The sequence below is a fragment of the Nerophis ophidion genome, linkage group LG10, assembly GCF_033978795.1.
Source record: "Nerophis ophidion isolate RoL-2023_Sa linkage group LG10, RoL_Noph_v1.0, whole genome shotgun sequence".
NCBI lineage: Eukaryota > Metazoa > Chordata > Actinopteri > Syngnathiformes > Syngnathidae > Nerophis > Nerophis ophidion.
In genome coordinates, this window is record NC_084620.1 from 36,786,685 (window position 1) to 36,806,763 (window position 20,079).

Below are 20,079 nucleotides of genomic sequence, written 5' to 3' on the forward strand. Positions count from 1 at the left end.
GTTGTCGGAGGGTGTAACAACACTAACAGGGAGGGATTCAAGTTGCACCACTGGCAAGAAATCTGCCGCCAGACCCCCACTGAATGAACCAAAGTGTCTTCACATTTGACCGGCGATGCTAAGACACACATGGCACAGAAATGTATGGATAACCTGCAGATGCATTTGCAACGATTAAGTCAACTAAATCACAAAGGTGAGTTTTGTTGATGTTGTTGACTTATGTGCTAATCAGACATATTTGGTCACGGCATGACTGCCAGCTAATCGATGCTAACATGCTACGCTAATCGATGCTAACATGCTATTTACGCTAGCTGTATGTAAATTTGAAACTAGATACCTACATGTAATGCGAAACAAACACTTACCAATCGAGAGATTTAAGTTGCCCCAGTGTCACAAGATGCGAAAGTCCTGATCGTTTGGTCTGCACATTTTACCGGCGATGCTAATAAGGCAGCCATGCTATGGGCCACTTCATTAGGTACACCCACGCTATGGCCGAATAGCGTCAATAGCTATTCGCTCAATAGCTTCAATTTCTTCTTCAATTCCGTTTTCACTATCTGCCTCCATACTCCGACCATCTGTTTCAATACATGCGTAATATGTTGAATCGCTTAAGCCGTTGAAATCCGAGTCTGAATCCGAGCTAATGTCGCTATATCTTGCTGTGGTAACCGCCATGTTGTTTGTATTGGCAGCCCTGTATGACGTCACAGGGAAATGGATAGTGGTTTCGAAGATAGCGAAAATAAGGCACTTTAAAGCTTTATTTGGGGATATTCCGGGACCGGTAAAATTTTGAAAAAAACTTCAAAAAATACAACAAGCCACTGGGAACTGATTTTTATTGTTTTTAACCCTTTTGAAATTGTGATAATGTTCCCCTTTAAAATTTGAAAGGTATCCAATTTCAAGCAGAAAATATTAAGGGCCAAATAAAATGATGTCGCAGTCCAGATCTGGCCTCCCCAGGCCTTGAGTTTGACACCTCTGACTTATGGTATGTAATAATGCCAATCCATGCGGTTCTTCATGCAAACATTCATGTCCAGTGAGAAGAATGTAAACAAGCCAAAGGCTTTGCGCTACATGTGTGGTAACAGCCTCCCTGTCTGTGTCTTCCAAACAGCCCCTGAGGGCTCCTAAAGCTGGACCCGCTTAAGATGGGACTGTCACGTCTGCAGGCTTGTCAGAGGAAGAGTCTGGCCTCCGCTGATTGGCTGCGTCCCCAGTGAAGGGAGGTGACATGACAGAGTGCTCAATTAGCCATCTGGTCGCCCATGGCAACCGGCGGAAAGCGGTATCCCGCGAGCAGAGTTCGGCGGGGCGACGAGTCACACATCCAAATAGAGCCACAAAGCATAAATGCTGCTATAACTGACTACATGTGTGAGGCAGGGAGGATCCTAACGATAACACAAAAGTAGAAGGGCAGGAGACGACGTTGCACAGTGTAAAAGCGTGCACACGTTTGCTCCCCTGAGGAAAAAACAAAAACCTTCATTTTGCCAAACACATCGCTCCAGCAGTAGTTAGGACAATTTGTGTTGCGCACACACAATGACGTAAATAGTGTTGCTCGTATCTGCACATAAAGCATTTTTAATATGTGGGGAGATCCATATATTGGCGCAAGTCGCGGAAAAAAGCCCTCCGCTTGCCATTTTAAGGAGATGCCACATGCCAATGCACGCTGAGTTCAGGGAGCAGGCGGGCAAAAAGGAAGGAGGGTTTTACCATAAAAATGTTTTAAATTTATGTTATCCTGCAGCAGAGCTTGGTGTGCACGGAAAAAGTTGTGCAGAGCATTGAATTGCATGAAGTCGGGGATGCTGGCTGCCACAAAAGTGTGCAAGAAAAAGGCTTTTGTCCTTTTGGCAACGAGGAGGACACGAGACAGGTGGCACTCTGTTGCTAATGTCCCACACCTGCAGCACTTTACAACCAATTAGAGACACCGGAACGCGGTTCACACTCCAAGGACGGGCGTCACGAGGCCAAAGAGGGAATAAGTTTTGTCCAGCTGTCAAAACACATCGCTGAATGTCAACAACATGTTTTTTATATATTGGAATATGGGATCTGTGTGGAGTTTGCATGTTCTCCCCGTGACTACGTGGGTTCCCTCCGGGTACTCCGGCTTCCTCCCACTTCCAAAGACATGCACCTGGGGATAGGTTGATTGGCAACACCAAATTGGCCCTAGTGTGTGAATGTGAGTGTGAATGTTGTCTATCTGTGTTGGCCCTGTGATGAGGTGGCGACTTGTCCAGGGTGTAAGCCGCCTTCTGCCCGAATGCAGCTCAGATAGGCTCCAGCAACCCCAAAAGGGACAAGCGGTAGACAATGGATGGTCTTAATACCCACTTTTATTCTTTGGCTTTTAACACTACGTGAGTTGTGTGGTCCTTTGTCCTCTGTTGTCCTCTGTGTTTTTTATACACTTTGATTTCTGTTTTACTGTTTTAATTGATTTTACCCTTTAAAATAGTTTTTAATCATAATTGTTTTTATATTGTTTTTATTGGTTTTATATGTATTTATTTTTTGTTTTTATTCAGTCATTGGTGGAGCATAATGTTGTTTTTTTTAATATTGTTTTTAACATGGCTGTGCAGCACTTTGGAAACGTTATTGTTGTTTAAATGTGCTATATAAATAAAGTGGATTGGATTGGATGGGATCCATTATTTAAATTTGTTTTAAATATTGAATGAACCCAAAATATGACTTATTTTATATTTGTGGAAAATATTGGACACGGTGTATTGTCAAGCTTATGAGATGCGATGCAACTGTTTTTTTTTAAATGTTTTTATTTTTTTATGGATGTCTGTAATGATGATGTCAATGAGGGATTTTGAATCACTGCTATGTTGAAATTGTTATTAATATTGATGCTGTTGTGGACAATATTGATTTTTGTTTGACTGCTTTTGGATTGTTTTGTGTCATGTTTGTGTGTTGCTCTGTTTATTGCTATACTGGGTGTTGCTGGGTCAAGCTTAGTTTTGGAATTGGAATTGCATTATTATGGTATTTTTGTGTATTATTTTGTTTGATTGATTAATAAAAAAATAAAAAATAAAAGTGTCTTTTTAATTTCCTTTTTCATATCATACAAAGTGAAGTTTAAAACACCTTTAATGATAAACGACATCATTGACATCTTTTTTTAATTCTTTCTATCCCCTCCTGCTCCGGCCCAAATATTAAATAAATCCATTCAAAATAGTCAAATACAAATAAGGCAACGATAAAAAAATCCCGCGCTACTCTTTTGTAAAGTGGACAGAACAAAATTAAAAAAAAAGAGACACGAGCAAATAATTACCCGCAGGTAATGTCAACATCGCGGACCGCCTCCATGCTGTAACACCCCAAGTAACAGAGGCTAGTGGTTAGAGCGTCCGCACTGAGATCCGTACGTTGTGAGTTCAAACCCCGGCCGAGTCATACCAAAGACTATAAAAAAGGAACCCATTATCTCCCTGCATTGCAGTCAGCATTAAGGTTTGCAATTGGGGGTTAAATCACCAAAAATGATTCCTGGGCGCGGCCCCCGCTGCAACCCACTGCTCCCCTCACCTCCGAGGGGGTGATCAAGGGTGATGGGTCAAATGCAGGGAATAATTTTGCCACACCTAGTGTGTGTGTGTGACAATCAGTCATACTTTAACTATAACTCTGATAAATTCCCAGTTTGTCTTTCTTTTTTCAAGAAAATGCAACCATCTCCGGGTTGGGGAGGAGACCTTGCCCCAAGTGGAGGAGTTCAAGTACCTAGGAGTCTTGTTCACGAGTGAGGGAAGAGTGGATCGTGAGATCGACAGGCGGATCGGTGCGGCGTCTTTAGTAATGCGGACGTTGTACCGATCCGTTAAGGTGAAGAAGGAGCGAGCCAAAAGGCAAAGCTCTCATTTTACCGGTCGAACTATGTTCCCATCCTCACCTATGGCCATGATTTTTGGGTCATGACCGAAAGGATAAGATCACGGGTACAAGCGGCCGAAATTAGTTTCCTCAGCCGTGTGGCGGGGCTCTCTCTTAGAGATAGGGTGAGAAGCTCTGCCATTCGGGAGGAACTCAAAGTAAAGCCGCTGCTCCTCCACATCGAGAGGAGCCAGATGAGGTGGTTCGGGCATCTGGTCAGGAGGCCACCCGAACGCCTCCCTAGGGAGGTGTTTAGGGCACGTCCAACCGGTAGGAGGCCACGGGGAAGACCCAGGACACGTTGGGAAGATTATGTCTCCCGGCTGGCCTGGGAACGCCTCGGGATCCCCTGGGAAGAGCTAGATGAAGTGGCTGGGGAGAGAGAAGTCTGGGTTTCCCTGCTTAGGCTGTTGCCCCCGCGACCCGACCTCGGATAAGCGGAAGAAGATGGATGGATGGATGGATGCAACATTCTTGTACAACATGTCACGGCGCGGACTCGTACTCGCATTCCTCCTGCAACTGTGTGCCAGAGTTCCTCCTCTGGCTGCTTGTCTGGACAGGCCCCTTCTCGCGCTGGGCGCGGCACACCCACGCAGCAACAAGGCTGCAGACAATTGCGCATCAGCGCACCTGGGCCTGACGAGAGGGAGCGGCAAAAAAGCCAGCGGACCCAGGAGACCTTCGCCAGAACGTAGCCAATCTCCCTGAGTAAACATCATGTCTGGCAGCACTCCCTCGTTCCTTGCTCGCCTTCTTTGTGCTCTTCCTCGCTCCCGCGTTGATGTCCTTTGTGTCTTCCACAGTGTCTTCCCTGTTGCCTGTGATTGTGTCTCGCCTCACGACCTCCTCCCGGATCACTGCTTGACCTCTGCTTTGACACGGACATCGTTGCCTTTCTCCAGCCCAACTGCTTGCCTCCCCGCTGACTGCCTCTTTGCCTTCCCCCTTGGATTCGGCGAAAGATTCATTCAAAACGCACCGACAACCTCCTCTGGTAAAACTCACATTGTTAATTCCACACATCATCCGCACTCATTCACTTGTGGTAGCATACACACCCCACACATTCATCAAAGGTTTAAATAAACCTGGTAAATCGCAGTTCCGCCTCGGTGTCGCCTCCTTCCTTTTGACACAGACATAACACAATGGGCTCAATCTCCATGTCCCGCTCGCTTTTCCGGCAACATTTTAAACAACTTTTAAAACTTCCACATCAGACCTCAAATTTCCTCCTTGTCCCAGGAGTACCGCCCCCCAGTCAAGCCATTGGTTAGAACTCTTTGGCGTCTGTGACGACACCAACTTGACACGTGGAAAATAAATATATTTGCCATGTTTTCTTTTTTACTTTATTTTAACATCTTTGATGATGTATGTGGGGTTTTACACATTTGAAAAAAAATTTAAGCATGTCACTTTTATAGAATTATTCTGAAGATGAATGCAGCTATGGCTCTTCTCATATATGAAGTTATGGTTATTCTAATGGCATCCATCTGATCAGTTGTCATAGAAGACGTTTGGCCTCTCATCGGTAGTTTTCATCAGTTCATGCTCAGAGACAAGGCTTGGACAGATCTGAGCACTTGGTGCCATGGTCCTAACTAGTAATCCTCTAACATGAGAAGCGTACACACACGAAGGAATGATTTTGTTCTTCTGTGGTGTGAAAAAGAATGTATCCTTCAACAAATGTTAATCATTCAGTCACCATATCGAATCTTAATAAATCGTTCATAAACTAAATCAAATATTTCTGTTTTGTACAAACCCCATTTCTATATGAGTTGGGAAATTGTGTTAGATGTAAATATAAACGGAATACAATGATTTGCAAATCATTTTCAACCCATATTCAGTTGAATGCACTACAAATACAAGATATTTGATGTTCAAACTGCTAAACATTTTTTTTTGCAAATAATTATTAACTTTAGAATTTGATGCCAGCAACACGTGACAAAGAAGTTGGGAAAGGTGGCAATAAATACTGATAAAGTTGAGGAATGCTCATCAAACACTTATTTGGAACATCCCACAGGTGTGCAGCCTGATTGGGAACAGGTGGGTCCCATGATTGGGTATAAAAACAGCTTCCCAAAAAATGCTCAGTCTTTCACAAGAAAGGATGGGGCGAGGTACACCCCTTTGTCCACAACTGCGTGAGCAAATAGTCAAACAGTTAAAGAACAAAGTTTCTCAAAGTGTAATTGCAAGAAATTTAGGGATTTCAACATCTACGGTCCATAATATCATCAAAAGGTTCAGAGAATCTGGAGAAATCACTCCACGTAAGCGGCATGGCCGGAAACCAACATTGAATGAGCGTGACCTTCGATCCCTCAGACGGCACTGTATCAAAAACCGACATCAATCTCTAAAGGATATCACCACATGGGCTCAGGTACAATTCAGAAAACCACTGTCTCTAAATACAGTTTGTCGCTACATCTCTAAGTGCAAGTCAAAGCTCTACTATGCAAAGCAAAAGCCATTTATCGACAACATCCAGAAACGCCGCCGGCTTCCCTGGGCCCGAGCTCATCTAAGATGGACTGATGCAAAGTAAAAAAGTGTTCTGTGGTCTGACAAGTCCACATTTCAAATTGTGTTTGGAAATATTCGACATCGTGTCATTTGGACCAAAGGGGAAGCGAACCACCCAGACTGTTATCGAAGCAAAGTTCAAAAGCCAGCATCTGTGATGGTATGGGGGTGCATTAGTGCCCAAGGCATGGGTAACTTACACATCTGTGAAGACACCATTAATGCTGAAAGGTCCATACAGGTTTTGGAACAACATATGCTGCCATCGAAGCGCCGTCTTTTTCATGGACGCCCCGCTTATTTCAGCAAGACAATGTCAAGCCACATTCAGTACGTGTTACAACAGCGTGGCTTCATAAAAAAAGAGTGCGGGTACTTTCCTGGCCCGCCTGCAGTCCAGACCTGTCTCCCATCGAAAATGTGTGGCGCAATATGAAGCATAAAATACGACAGCGAGACCCCGGACTGTTGAACGACTGAAGCTCTACATAAAACAAGAATGGGAAAGAATTGCACTTTCAGAGCTCCAACAATTAGTTTCTTCAGTTCCCAAATGTTTATTGAGTGTTGTTAAAAGAAAATGTGATGTAACACAGTGGTGAACATGCCCTTTCCCAACTACTTTGGCACATATTGCAGCCATGAAATTCTAAGTGAATTATTATTTGCAAAAAAAATAAACTTCATGAGTTTGAACATCAAATATCTTGTCTTTGTAGTGCATTCAATTGAATATGGGTTGAAAAAGATTTGCAAATCATTGTATTCCGTTTATATTTACATCTAACACGATTTCCCAACTCATATGGAAACGGGGTTTGTATATCAATAGTCTTTTAATCGCATTGTAACCCGTGTATTGCAATGCGAATCACAAAGAGATTTGCATCCCTAGCGTCACCAGGGTTCTCCATTGGAGCCAATCCTGGGGGGGTCTGGGCTTGATGGCGAGCATCTGTTGGCAAGCGCCTGTTGGCCAGGCCTGCCCCGATGGCTCGCCCAAAGAGACATTGTGGGTTCACAATTCAATGGGCTCACTACTCAAAGGTGGGGTCTTAGAGGTCGGGTGCAGCGTGAGATAGGTGGCAGGCAAAAACAGGTTCCTTTTTGGATGCAACCTATCTCTTGGGGAAGGAAAGAGCCTGAGGTGGTGCCAGAGTTTGAGAAAGGCTCTCACTGAAATCAGTAATTCTAAGAGTGTTTGAATTCTCTTTCGTCTCTGGCGTTGCCAACGATAACAGGCAGCGGCAATTGGGGGCCAAAATGTGTTGCTCTGTCTTAGTGCCTGTACATTTGGGTTTAATCTGGTGGACAAGATTGTAGTAATTTGACGATTGACTTCATGGTCTTGTCGTCGGACTTGCGGTCTTGTACATTTGGATGAAGAGAGAGGCGGCTCTGTCAAACGGTGAGCACCTGGTGATGAGTTAGCTCCAATGGTGGGGGAGAACACCGGTCAGACCTTGCAGGCCCAAACATTATGTGAGCATCTGCTAGGAATGCCTGGCAGAGTATTCATTCAGAAAGTGTTTCAACTCCCACCACCGGGAGAGCTTGGACCATGTTCCCAAGAAGGCAGCGGATAATGAGCCCGAAGGGGCCATGTTTCGTGGGCCGAAAAGCAAAGATTTTAAATAGTTAAATAGTTTTAAAATACTCCCCTATTTAGTTGACCGAATAGTGTCTGTTACTTTACAGATCCTCACTATCTATGAAAACAAATAATGAATAAACAAATGAATGTCTGGTGTAGTTTTTTAAAAATAATTCCACAAGATTAGCTGCATTTAACAATTACCGTATTTTCCAGACCATAGGGCGTACAGGATTATAAAGTGTACTGCCGATGAGCAAAAGAAGCACCGGATTATAAAACGCATTAAAGGGGTTATTTTATTATTTTTTTTTTCTAAATTGAAAACCATTCCTAATGGTCTACATAACATGTAATGGTGGTTCTTTGGTCAAAATGTTGCAGAGATTATGTTTTACAGATCATCTTCAAGCCGCTTTTTGTCAGTCGTTTCGGGATGTGCCGTTTTGTGGGCGGTCTTATATACGTGCCTCACCTTCGGCAGCGTTTTCTCCCCGTCATCTTTGTTGTAGCGGTGTAGTGTGCAAGGTCGGGAGTGGAAGAAGTGTCAAAAGATGGAGCTAATTGTTTTAATGACATTCAGACTTTACTTGAATCAATAATTGAGCAGCAGCTTCTCATCCGTGGCTCACTAGTGCAACAACAAATGTGTCCCGTGAAAAACCGTACGACTGGAACTCCCTAATAACTAAAGTTCTTTGGGTAACTAAAGTAAACTCACTACATCGGTATGTTTTAACGCTTTCATGGCGAGTTTACTGACAGATATACAGTGGGGCAAAAACGTATTTAGTCAGCCACGAATTGTGCAAGTTCTCCCACTTAAAATGATGACAGAGGTCTGTCATTTTCATCAACTGTGACAGAATGTGAAAAAAAAAATCAGGAATTCACATAGAATTTCAAATAATTTATTTGTAAATTATGGTGGAAAATAAGTATTTGGTCAATAACAAAAATTCAACTCAATACTTTGTAATATAACCTTTGTTGGCAATAACAGAGGCCAAACAATTACTATAGGTCTTTACCAGGTTTGCACACAGTAGCTGGTATTTTGGCCCATTCCTTCTCGAGAACAGTGATGTTATGGGGCTGTCGCCGAGCAACACAGACTTTCAACTCCCTCCACAGATTTTCTATGAGGTTTGAGGTCTTGAGACTGGCTAGGCCACTCCGGGACTTTCAAATGCTTCTTACGGAGCCACTCCTTCGTTGCCCGGGTGGTGTGTTTGGGATCATTGTCATGCTCGAAGACCCAGCCACGTATCATCTTCAACACTCTCACTGATGGAAGGAGGTATTGGCTCAAAATCTCACAATACATGGCCCCATTCATTCTTTCCTTAACACGGATCAGTCGTCCTGTCCTCTTAGCAGAAAAACAAGCCCAAAGCATGATGTTTCCACCCCCATGCTTCACAGTAGCTATGGTTTTCTTGGGATGCAACTCAGTATTCTTCTTACTCGAAACACGACAAGTTGAATTTATACCAAAACATTCTATTTTGGTTCCATCTGACCACATGACATTCTCCCAATCCTCTGCTGTATCATCCATGTGCTCTCTGGCAAACTTCAGACGGGCCGGGATATGCAATGGCTTAAGTAATTTAAATAAATATTTTGTAGCAAGTGACAATATGAAGCCCCCACTGCCATCCATTTTCAAATCTCACCAGACTTGTTCCAAATGTGCTGTCAAAGTATACATTTGCGCTATTATGCTTTTAATGTGTTTACCATTTTATTATCCATACATGTGATGTCACACAGTTACAAGCCTTGCTGTCCCGACCCTTCTCTCACCAGCTCAGTCTCTGATTGTGTCAGAAAGATGGGAGACAGCGGGCGATCTGTAAAGGAAACGTTGCCATAAATATGTAATGTTTCTAAAGTGTCGTCGTTAGTTACCCCTCGAGGGGGCTGTCTGATGGCTACCAGAGTACCAGCCTAATAGTGTATTAAAGCAAACTTGTCTTCGTATGCAATAACAATACAGTATAGCTATTGGATGATACCCTCGTGGCTACCATTTGATGGCTACAAAACTGTATACTGTGGTAAATGGATTTTGATCAAATCTGTTGCACTTCATAAACATCTGCTCTTTAAAAGATGCTGCTAAAATACTGTAACTTGACAACATTGCACACTTATTTTGGAAAAACTTGCGATTCTTACTTGTAATGATTCTTAATCGATCAGAAAAATAAAAAATGAATGTTTAATGAAAAAATATATATATATGTGTGTATATATATATATATATGTATATATATACATATATATATAAATAGTACTATATATACATATAGTACTATTATTTATCCTGTCCTGCCACTCAGGTAAATCATATTGTTCATGTAGATGCCAATATATGATGTACAGATTTACTTTACAAAAGAGAAATGTTGCCTTATTTGTATTTGACCTTATTAAATGTTTGAATATAATTTTATTGAACGGAATAAGTTTTATTTTAAGTAATATAGAAATTCATCAAAGCTGTTATCTATTTTATGGAGGAATGTCGTTCGTCACAGAACTGACACCCAATGTTATTGGAAATGTATGGATTTCGAATCAAGAATCGAATCGAATTCAGTCATGATTCACACACCTACTGATTTGTAACTCGCTCTTTCTGTATGTTTTGCTCTAGTATTAGCATAAGTATAAATTGCTTTTGATTGTGTCATTTTAAATGTGCATTGTCCTGTAAATAAACAAATACAAAAGGTTACTATTATATATTGAAACCTCACATTTTGAGATAACTTATCTTGTTTTTGGACACTCACTCAACCATTATTTAATAGCTCACTTTGTTTCCAAGCAACACAAATACTGGCTGAAATATTTTGTGGTCTCACCACAGCACAATGCCACCAATTATTGAAGGCAGTGCAGTAAAGTGACAGCACACTGAGTTGTCAGTGAGGCTCTAATCTTGTCTATTAGGTTAGAGGTATCAATTGTATTTTTTTTTCTTTCTTTTTTCTTTTCAAGCTGTTGCACTGAACCACATAGTGTTGTTGGTTTAGAACAAAGCTTGTTTATTAGACTTTATTGTTGGCCAAGTGGCTTTTATTTTAAATTGATATCCAAGAGTGCAAATGTAGTTTTTGACAGCACAAGCTTTGGGAGAAATTCTGAGATTTCGGACAGACACAAATGTATTTATTATTTTAATATTTTCAATGACCACTGGGGCCCGGTTCATGTTAGCCATCGGAATGAGTCTGGCACAGGAAATTATGTATTAAAATACTGACAAACCACCAGCATTATGTTCCACAAAGACATGCACGTCATGCTTAGCAAGAAGGTTTGTACTGCGAGAAGCTAGCCGATGTCGCTGCTGTGTTAAACTGAAACCGACAAAATGCAACAAAATGCTGAAAGCAGTGAGGCATACAAGCCAATTGATGGGTGAAAATGTGTGCACTGAATGAAAAATGTACATATAAACACACAGCTGTCTCTTTTGTGCAGCGTGTCCCCGGGCCGGCTTAGGAGAGTTACCGTAGTTACATAGGCAAGGTGCAGCAAAAGATAAACCGATGGCTTTCTATTGGCCCTTTTTTGATCAGACCAACGGGAAAACTCCTTGTATTCCCAATGCCAGTCCAGTTCTATGTAAACTTATTTGAGTTACAGTACACTTGCCATACTGTTACTTACACTGACCTCAACAGCGCTACTTATCAGTTTTACAATATTGCTTCCGTGTTTTGAAATAAATAATGCATTTGTTAATAAATAAGGCAAATAGAGCTTCATTTTCATGTCCACTTTCTCGTTAATTAATAAAGTTGTCCATCCAGTTACAATCCATACCACATAGGGATAATTACTGTCTGTTCCTCGTCCAAGACTAAAAAAAGTGCAGCTTTGTTTCCGAACAAAGGAAAGGTCCAAAATACCAGCAAAAGGTCTTCGGACATTTTTCAAACAGATACAGTGAGGATGGAGACATGCAGATATTGAATTGTCCCCAACGTCTTCCACACAGAACACTGTGAGCACATGTATCGTGAGATTTTGAGCCAAAACCTCCTTCCACCAGTGAGAGCTTTGAATGGTTGACCAAGTACTTATTTTCCACCATAATTTACAAATAAACTCTTTAATAAAAATTCCTACAATGTGTATTCCTGGATTTTTTTTTCTCACATTCTGTCTCTCCCTGTTGAAGTGTACCTATGATGAAAATTACAGACCTCTGTCATCATTTTAAGTGGGAGAACTTACACATTTGGTGGCAGACTAAATACTTTATTGCCCAAATGTATATTTATAAAGGATTTTTGAATTGTTGCTATTTTTAGAATATATATTTTTTTTTGATCCAACATACCTCTTGGCATACCTGCAAGTACCCCCATTTGAGAACCACTGAATTAGGGTACTACTTTAGTACACTATCTCAAAAAACACCACTGAAAATGTTACAAGCACAAGTAATGTAAAAAGTAAGGGCTGTGTGAGACATTCAGTATGGGATCTTGAGATGTAACATGTGGGACTGAAATGCACCTATGAAAACAATAGACGAAGCTATAAATACAAAAAGAACCCATCCCGTTGGAAGCCTTTGACTATAAGGGATCGAGCCATCATTAGAGTCGCCCTGGAGGTTTTCAAAAGACCCGGTACCTTTGCCTCTCTGGCTGCAGCTGGGATGTGGATATGAAAATGAACGTGCTGCGACAACATCCCAAGGTGCTCGGATGCAAGCAGGTGTAGGCGTAAGAATGAGGCCCACAGAGGACGCTATAACAAAGTGGCGTCCTAAAGAAGGGGAGGGGGGCTACAAATTAGGCACATTGCTGAGATGGGACATTGCGGATGACAGCTTTGTTTTGGGACACTATCCAAGGGAGTGTTTTTATTTATTTTTGGCATCATGCCGCAATGGCTTAAAGTTACTCATCGTCAAGAAGTAGGAGCCCGTTGTTGTCCATCCAGTTACAATCCATACCACATGGGGATAATTACTGTCTGTTCCTCGTCCAAGACTAAAAAAGGGCAGCTTTGTTTCCGAACAAAGGAAAGGTCCAAAATACAAGCAAAAGGTCTTCAGACATTTTTCAAACAAATACAGTGAGGATGGAGACATGCAGGTATTGAATTGTCCCCAGTGTCTTCCACACAGAACACTGTGAGCACAGAAAAGTTTTCTCGAGACAAAAACCCCGCCAACTTGTTCGACAAGATCAAAAACATCATGGAAGAACTTTGTGTCAAGACTTACAACTTCTCTCTGTGTGGAGACATGTCTATTCCTCGCCTCTTTGGTCACTTCAAAGCACTTTATGCATATGTGAAGTTTGTTGTTTTTAGTGTTGTCTCGATACCAATATTTAGGTATCAGTACCAAAATTATTTAGATACTTTTCAGTACTTTTCTAAATAAGGGGGGGCCACAAAAAATTGCATTATTGGCTTTATTTTAACAAATCTTAGGGTACATTAAACATGTTTCTTATTGCAAGTTTTTCCTTAAAATAAAATAGTGAACATTCAAGTCAACTTGTCTTTTAGTAGTAAGTAAGCAAACAAAGGCTCCTAATTTAGCTGCTGACATATGCAGTAACGTATTGTGTCATTTATCATTCTGTCAAAATTATTAAGGACAAGTGGTAGAAAATGAATGATTAATCTACTTGTTCATTTACTGTTAATATCTGCTTACTTCCTCTTTAAACATGTTCTATATACACTTCTGTTAAAATGTATTAATCACTTATTCTTCTGTCGTTTGATACTTTACATTAGTTTTGGATGATACCACAACTGTGGGTATCAATCCGACACCAAGTAGTTACAGGATCATACATTGGTCATATTAAAAGTCCTCATGTGTCTAGGGACATAGTTCCTAAGTTTATAAACATAATATAAAATGAAAAAAAAACGAAAGAAGATGTGATGCTAAAAAATATTGACGTAATCATAGTAGTATCAACTAGATACGCTTCTGTACTTGGTATCATTACAATGGATGTTAAGTGTAGATCCACCAATGGCGTTTGTTTACATTCTGACGCCAGTGAGCTACGGTGTGTAGCGAAGCATGTTTAGTTATTCCTCGTCTTGCAGGGATGATATTTGTAAGACACTCACTTTATTTGTCGCCATGGAGGCGAGGATTAGTGATTTAGAAGTAGCTAAAACACTGCCGACTGGGGCTGGAATTTAGCCGCTAGCCAGCCATGCTTTAAAGCACCTCTTCCGGTGGGCGTTTTAGTATTATAACTTCACCTTTATCGTTAGTTTTTAAGCCAAAATGCGTCCATTCTCCCTTTTCAGTCAATACACATTGTCTGTTTGTAAGTACTCTGTGATCGTGCGCTGCCGAACATGCTCCTCTGCGCGAAAACCAGCAACGACACGATGTGACGATGACGGGTGCACGGACCGGTACTTTCCAGAAGCGGTATAGTACCGAATATGGTTCATTATTATCGCGGTACTATACCAATACCGGTATACCGTACAACCCTAGTTGTTATACTATCTTATAGCCAAAGCGTTTATTTACCTCAATCACAAAGATGAGGGGGCGTTAATTGCATGCAGTCGACTTTTTAAATTTGAAAAAGCGTGAACATCATTAATGAACAAATGTACTGCACAAACTGCTTAGTCTGCATTATAGCGCTGATGAGTTGATTGTAAACAACAGTGTAACACGCATAAGTAGCAATGCACATAGAGGTAGCTACATCTGCTGACCGATTACGACGTTTCAGATGTAAATTCTTGCAGAATTAATACAAAACTACATCAGGGGGGTTGCTTATAGCCACACATGTTAATGCCAATGTTTTTTGACCCATCGGTAATTTGAGACCTCGTCAGTTATTTGCTTTTCTGCATGTGAGAAGTTTGTTGGTATACTACTGTTTTTTATAGCTGGGCGTCGGAGAAAGGCTGTTTAAATTTGAAAAAAAGCATGCAACATGTCAATAATGGTACGAAAAGCACATATGTTGTACTAACTGTTCAGCCAGCATCTCTCTCTTTTGTGTCAATCATTCATGAACGTCGCATGATTGGCTTGGCTCCTGCGCAGTAGAGTGCCTTCTCATTTGCAGTCATTAGAGTCTCCAAGCTGCATTGGTCATCCAGGAGTGGGCATCTCAACAGGTGTTGCATGGATTGTTCAAATGTTAACACTGTTGCATCAGCATCGCTCCATTTACCCATGTCGGTCCTGCAGTGGCCCATGCCTTTGCAAAGGCTGTTGAGCGACTTCCACGTCTTCCGTGTAGATTTATGACCTGGTGCTAGTTGTTCTTTGGTTAGCTTTGCGATGCGTTTTTCCTGACACAATGTTTTAGGAGACTGGGATAGTGGCTGGAATGAGTGGCGAAAGCTTTTCCTGGGTTTTTGGGCTGGTTTGTTGGGGTGGCGGGTGATCTCAAATTGCCTTTTGAGTTCAGTTCTGCTGGCTACAGACCTGCGGGTCCCAGGTGAAGCGGTGCCAGCCAGGATGTGGAGGCATATTTGTTGGTTTGAGGCAATGTTCCCTCTAATTTTTCATATGTGTGAGCAAATGCACAAATACCCTGAGCATTCAGTGGAATGCAGATGTGCACACTGTGGCCATACCAGCAGCACATTTGTCTCAAACCTGACATAAAAATTTAAATGTCTTATTATTATAATCAAGAGACAGTAGTCATTTTCAAGAGATTATTTTGTAATATATATGATTTGGCCCACTTAAATGGTAAGTGGGTTGTACTTGTATAGCGCTTTTCTACCCCTTTTTAAGGAGCCCAAAGCGCCTTGACAGTATTTCCACATTCACCCATTCACACACACATTCACACACTGACGGCGGGAGCTGTCATGCAAGGCACTCACCAGGACCCATCAGGAGCAAGGGTGAAGTGTCTATCCCAAGGACACAACGGACGTGACTAGGATGGTAGAAGGTGGGGATTGAACCAGTAACCCTCAGATTGCTGGCACAGCCACTCTACCAACTTCGCCAAGCCGTCCCTTACTTAAATATAAATATATTTTTCTTAATCAGCTATGCACTTTACTATTTTATGACTGGGTGGGGGTCCTGCTTTGGAAAGATTGTGTACCCTTTTCAGAGATCACATTTAGTTCCCCTTAAAACAGTGGTTCTCAAATGGGAGTACGCGTACCCCTGGGGGTACTTGAAGGTATGCCAAGGGGTACGTGAGATTTTTTAAAAATATTCTAAAAATAGCAACAATTCAAAAATCCTTTATTTATTTAATAATACTTCAACCAAATATGAATGTAAGGTCATAAACTGTGAAAAGAAATGCAACAATGCAAAATTCAGTGTTGACAGCTAGATTTTTTGTGGACATGTACCATAAATATTGATGTTAAAGATTTCTTTTTTTGTGAAGAAATGTTTATAATTGATTGATTGATTGATTGATACTTTTAATAGTAGATTGCACAGTACAGTACATATTCCGTACAATTGACCACTAAATGGTAACACCCGAATAAGTTTTTCAACTTGTTTAAGTCGGGGTCCACGTTAATCAATTCATGGTAAAAGTTCATGAATCCAGATGGATCTCTATTACAATCCCCAAAGAGGGCACTTTAAGTTGATTACTATGGCTTTTTTTTATCCTGCACTACCGAGAGCTAATGCAACGAAATGTCGTTCAAATTTGAATGACAATAAAAAGGAAGTCTAAGTCTAAGTCGTCTATGTGTAGAAATCTGTATTTATAATTGAATCACATGTTTATTTTTTAACAAGTTTTTAGTTATTTTTATATCTTTTTTTCCAAATAGTTCAAGGAAGACCACTACAAATGAGCAATATTTCCCACTGTTATACAATTTAATAAATCTGAAACATTGCGCTGTATTTTATTTCTTGATCTATTTTTTTCCAACCAAAAATGCTTTGCTCTGATTAGGGGGTACTTGAATTAAAAAACTGTTCACAGGGGGTACATCACTAAAAAAAGGTTGAGAACCACTGCTTTAAAACATTCACATGTTGCATGAGATGAAGTGTTTATTACCTTTCTGTTTGTAAAATAATATTTTTATAAGCAATTCTGTAGTCTTGTCACATCATTTCATGATTAATATCCAAAAATTAACATTCTTAACAAATGACAGTAGAATAAGCACACTGATTGAGGAGTCATAGTAAAAAGACCTGAAATTTACACTTCACGTGTAGTGTTGGAGTTGTCCAACATTGTGTGTGGCCATAAACGCACCAGTGGCTAATTGCAATAGTGCAGTGGTTCTCAAATGGGGGTACGCGTAACCCTGGGGGTACTTGGTGGTATGCCAAGGGGTACGTGAGATTTTTTTTAAATATTCTAAAAATAGCAACAATTCAAAAATCCTTTATAAGTATATTTATTGAATAATACTTCAACAAAATATGAATGTAAGTTCACAAACTGTGACAAGAAATGCAACAATGCAATATTCAAGTTTTTTTGTGGACATGATCCATAAATATTGATGTCAAATATTTATTTTTTTGTGAAGAAATGTTTAGAATTAAGTTCATGAATCCAGATGGATCTCTATTACAATCCCCAAAGAGGGCACTTTAAGTTGATGATTACTTCCATGTGGAGAAATCTTTATTTATAATTGAACCACTTGTTTATTTTTCAAAAAGTTTTTAGTTATTCTCATATCTTTTTTTTTCCAAATAGTTCAAGAAAGACCACCACAAATGAGCAATATTTTGCAATGTTATACAATTTAATAAATCAGAAACTGATGAAATAGTGCTGTATTTTACTTCTTTGTCTCTTTTTTTCAACCAAAAATGCTTTAATATGATTAGGGAGTCCTTGAATTAAAACAATTATCACTGAAAAAAGGTTGAGAACCACTGCCATAGTGTATGTGTTGGTGCAGGTGAGAGGGAAAGCTAGTGGCTGCTGTTGATATAACAGATGACAAATAGTTGATTTTGGTGTGGTTTGTAGTGTAGACAGCGACCAGTTTTGCTACATAGAAGTATTTTACACATTGTTTTGGTGTGGTTATGGCCGACAATAAATGTCGCTAAATAAAGGGACCAATGGAATTCCTGTTTTCCATAAAGTGTCTCCACAGACGTGACAATAATTTAACAGTGTTGACAAACATTGTTTTAACTGTTGTGGCCGCCTTTCGTCACCTGTTACTCACAGTTGCATTGCAAAATCATACAAAACAAACGATTTGTTTATTTTGTTTGGAGTGGGATTAGATTTTAAGCGCGGCATAGATTTGCTGTGCGCAGAGGACGCGTGAGCAGTGCGCAATTGCGCAAGTGCGCACCTTAGAGGGAATGTTGGTTTGAGGCATCCTGTAGTGCACCTACAGCAGTCATTGAGGACAGCGTCAACTTTATTTGCATGGGTTCATCTCTCCTGGATAGGACAGGCATGCTCCCCACATACTTGCCAACCCTCACGATTTTTCCGGGAGACTCCCGAATTTCAGTGCCCCTCGCGAAAATCTCCCGGGGGAACCATTCTCCCGAATTTCTCCTGACTTTTACCCGGAAAACAATATTGAGGGCGTGGCGTGATGGCACTGCCTTTACAACCTGTCGTCGCGTCCACTTTATCTCCATACAAACAACTTGCCGGCCAAGTCACATGTTGTATGAAGCTTCTACAGGCACACCTAAGTGACCGCAAGGCATACTTGGTCAATAGCAATACAGGTCACACTAACGGTGGCCGTATAAACAACTTTAACACTGTTACAAATATGCACCACACTGTGAACCCACACCAAACTAGAATGACAAACTCATTTTGGGAGAACATCAGCACTGTAACAAAACATGAACACAACAGAACAAATACCCAGAAACCCTTGCAGCACTAACTCTTCCAGGGCACTACCATATACACCCCCGCTACCACCAAACCCCGACCCCCGGTCTCCCGAATTCGGAGGTCTCAAGTTTGCAAGTATGGCTCCCCAGCAGAGTAAATGGTAAATGGGTTATACTTGTAAAGCGCTTTTCTACCTTCAAGGTACGCTTTGACACCATTTCCACATTCACCCATTCACACAAAGACATTCACACACTGATGGCGGGAGCTGCCATGCAAGGCCCTAACCACGACCTGTCAAGAGCAAAGCCGAAGTGTCTTGCTGAAGGACACAACAGATGTGACAAGGTTAGTACAAACCCTGTTTCCATATGAGCTAGGATATTGTGTTAGATGTAAATATAAATGGAATACAATGATTTGCAAATCATTTTCAATCCATATTCAATTGAATGCACTAAAAAGAGAATATATTTGATGTTCAAACTCATGAACTAAATTTTTTTTTTTAACGTGGAGATTCCTCCAGATTCTCTGAACCTTTTAAAGATATTAAGGACTGTAAATGTTGAAATCCCTAAATTTCTTGCAATTGCACTTTGAGAACCGTTGTTCTTAAACTGTTTGACTATTTGCTCACGCAGTTGTGGACAAAGGGTTGTACCTCGCCCCATCCTTTCTTGTGAAAGACCGAGCATTTTTTGGGAAGCTGTTTTTATACCCAAACATGGCACCCACCTGTTCCCAATTAGCCTGCACACCTGTTGGATGTTCCAAATAAGTGTTTGATGAGCATTCCTCAACTTTATCAGTATTTATTGCCACCTTTCCAAACTTCTTTGTCACATGTTGCTGGAATCAAATTCTAAAGTTAATGATTATTTGCACAAAAAAAAAAAGTTTATCAGTTTGAACATCAAATATGTTGTCTTTGTATCATATTCAACTGAATATTGTCACACCGTTGGATCATGTTTTATTTTGTCATGTTATGTTTTGATTTTGGACATTCAGTCACGTTTTGCACTTCCTTGTTTTGTTTGATTCCATGCCAACCCATTAGTTTCCACCTGGTCACCTCATTCACACTCTCGATTATCTGCTTCATGCCTTGCAATGCTGTCCATTTTGTCCACGTAAGTTTTTGTTATTCATGCCACT

The 20,079-nt window shown here is 40.8% G+C and overlaps 1 protein-coding gene across 3 annotated transcripts in view; it reads right to left on the reverse strand.

Moving 5' to 3' along the window:
• The window catches only part of arap2 (ArfGAP with RhoGAP domain, ankyrin repeat and PH domain 2), a 288,224-nt gene that overhangs the window by 103,346 nt on the left and 164,799 nt on the right, over positions 1 to 20,079 (reverse strand). The gene's annotated exons all lie outside the window — the stretch shown is intronic.